This window comes from Sinocyclocheilus grahami, unplaced genomic scaffold (genome assembly GCF_001515645.1).
Source record: "Sinocyclocheilus grahami isolate Dianchi unplaced genomic scaffold, SAMN03320097.WGS_v1.1 scaffold100.1, whole genome shotgun sequence".
Classification (NCBI taxonomy): domain Eukaryota; kingdom Metazoa; phylum Chordata; class Actinopteri; order Cypriniformes; family Cyprinidae; genus Sinocyclocheilus; species Sinocyclocheilus grahami.
In genome coordinates this window covers 1,902,583-1,905,962 of record NW_015505279.1, presented here as the reverse complement: position 1 = coordinate 1,905,962, position 3,380 = coordinate 1,902,583, and positions in this window count along the sequence as shown.

The following is a 3,380-nucleotide window of genomic DNA, read 5'->3' as shown; positions in this document are numbered from 1 at the left end:
AAGAGGGACAACCCATCTAGAGATATCAAGGAAAAGTATATTTTACTAAGAAGCACTTTCAGCCCCAAAGACAAAACCATTATTAATATCTTTATGAACAAAATTACATTAAACTGAAATAAAAATAAACACAGTTAATTTGCAGTGGCTCTAATCATCCAAGCTGAAGTTCCAATAGGTTACTGAACATCTCTGAACAAAAAACCCAGAGACACACACCTGAATTTCAAACAAAAAGTACCATAGCTTTTTGGACATTGTATCATGGTATTTCTTTGAAGTACCAGTTAATTATTTTATACGATAGTATATATCAAAGTACTGGTATTATCATCAGATAACATCGACCACAAACCGTCCATCTAAAATTGTATGACTAATAAACGTCCACAAAACTGATTTATAAACTTTCAACAGACCAGTGTAAATGACAAAACGGTGCCCAGCTACAAGTGAATAGAATAGAATAGAATAGAATAGAATAGAATAAAACTGCTGTAAAAAAGTAAAATGACAAAGTAAACCTCTTTATATGTCTAAAAGTGATACACGATTTTGAATGTAAATAAATAACACAACTACTACCCAATTAATAGAATAAAATAGCAGCAAAAAGTAAAATGGCAAAGTAAACATCTATTTATATGTCTACAAAACAAATGAATATATCTTTGAATGTAAATAAATGAAATAGAATCGCATCCAAAAGTAAAATGGCAAAGTAATCATCTCTTTAGATGTCTAAAAAAGCGATCTAGGCCTATATAGTTTGCCTGATAAATAAACAAGCAACTACACTACCAAGTATAGAATAGAATAGAATAGACTAGAATAGAATAGAACTGCTGTAAAAAAGTAAAATGACAAAGTAAACCTCTTTATATGTCTAAAAGTGATACACAATTTTGAATGTAAATAAATAACACAACTACACTCTTAAAAATAAAGGTGCTTCAAAAGGTTCTTCAAGCGATGCCATAGAAGAACCATTTTTGGTTCCACAAAGAACCATTCAGTCAAAGGTTCTTTAAAGAACCATCTCTTTCTTACCTTTTTATAATCTGAAGAACCTTCTTTCGCCACAAAGAAGCTTTTGTGAAACAGAAAGGTTCTTCAGATGTTGAAGGTTCTTTATGGAACCATTTAGACAAAAAGGTTCTTCTATGGCATCGTGAAGCACCTTTATTTTTAAGAGTGTACTACCAAATTAATAGAATAAAATCGCATCCAAAAGTAAAATGGCAAAGTAAACATCTCTTTAGATGTCTAAAAAAGCGATCTAGGCCTATATAGTTTGCCTGATAAATAAACAAGCAACTACACTACCAAGTATAGAATAGAATAGAATAGAATAGAATAGAACTGCTGTAAAAAGTAAAATGGCAAAGTAAACCTCTTTATATGTGTAAAAGTGATCCGTATAATTTTGAATGTAAATAAATAAAACAACTACTACCAAGTTAATGGAATAAAATAGCAGCAAAAAGTAAAATGGCAAAGTAATCATCTCTTTAGATGTCTAAAAAAGCGATCTAGGCCTATATAATTTGCCTGATAAATAAACAAGCAACTACACTACCAAGTATAGAATAGAATAGAACTGCAGTAAAATAATCTGAAGAACCTTCTTTCGCCACAAAGAAGCTTTTGTGAAACAGAAAGGTTCTTCAGATGTTGAAGGTTCTTTATGGAACCATTTAGACAAAAAGGTTCTTCTATGGCATCGTGAAGCACCTTTATTTTTAAGAGTGTACTACCAAATTAATAGAATAAAATAGCAGCAAAAAGTAAAATGGCAAAGTAATCATCTCTTTAGATGTCTAAAAAAGCGATCTAGGCCTATATAATTTGCCTGATAAATAAACAAGCAACTACACTACCAAGTATAGAATAGAATAGAACTGCAGTAAAAAAGTAAAATGACAAAGTAAACCTCTTTATATGTCTAAAAGTGATCCGTATAATTTTGAATGTAAATAAATAACACAACTACTACCAAATTAATAGAATAAAATAGCAGCAAAAAGTAAAATGGCAAAGTAATCATCTCTTTAGATGTCTAAAAAAGCGATCTAGGCCTATATAGTTTGCCTGATAAATAAACAAGCACTACCAAGTATAGAATAGAATAGAATAGAATAGAATAGAATAGAACTGCTGTAAAAAAGTAAAATGGCAAAGTAAACCTCTTTATATGTCTAAAAGTGATCCGTATAATTTTGAATGTAAATAAATAAAACAACTACTACCAAGTTAATGGAATAAAATAGCAGCAAAAAGTAAAATGGCAAAGTAATCATCTCTTTAGATGTCTAAAAAAGCGATCTAGGCCTATATAGTTTGCCTGATAAATAAACAAGCAACTACACTACCAAGTATAGAATAGAATAGAATAGAACTGCTGTAAAAAAGTAAAATGGCAAAGTAAACCTCTTTATATGTCTAAAAGTGATCCGTGTAATTTTGAATGTAAATAAATAAAACAACTACTACCAAGTTAATGGAATAAAATAGCAGCAAAAAGTAAAATGGCAAAGTAATCATCTCTTTAGATGTCTACAAAAGCGATCTATAGAGTTTGCCTGATAATAAATAAGAGCAACTACACTACCATGAATAGAATAGAATAGAATAGAAGTGCAACAAAGAAAGAAGTCAAAAGAAAGTGCAGATTTCTTTCTAGTTGTGTGTCATTAGTACAGACCAGGACGAGCGCAAATCTCTCCTCCAGCTCGGCCGGCTCGGGCAGGGGCAGTTTGAGGGGCATGTGGTGTCCTCTGGGGTCAGTGTGTTGGTTCATGCTCCCTGCGTTCCCCATCTCTCCTCCAATGTGACAATCACACTCTTATTCTGCGGGTTTGTCCTGTATGTGTCCGGTATCCGTTAGCACTGTCTGTCCGACTTTATCTGAGCTTGAACACTTCATGGAGGTCAGCAGCAGCAGCTGCATTATAACTTCACACAGGCAACAAGAGCGCAAATAAAGTGTCCTATTCGCGTATTACACAATGTCCGCACCACTCCCAGTGAGCTCTTCTGTTCTTCATGATTCAGACTCTGAAACGCACTTCAGCGGAGAACTACAGGCGCTGGCGCTTCAACTCCGCCCCTCAAGCGCACTTACCAATCCTACTAAAGCGAAGGCTTAGCTCATGAATAATTCATGAGATTCGCTTAGCAGGCGTGGCTGACTGATGATTGAATCATCATAAAAACAGTGCCAACAGTCCTTTGAATTACTGAGTTATCGCCTATTTACAACATACGCAGATAAAATAGATACAGTTCAATAGTTCTCTTTGCTCTCTTTACTTTTTCACTGAACAATAACATTAGACTACAGAATAGATAACAAACAAGAAAAGAGAAAAGAGAAAAGA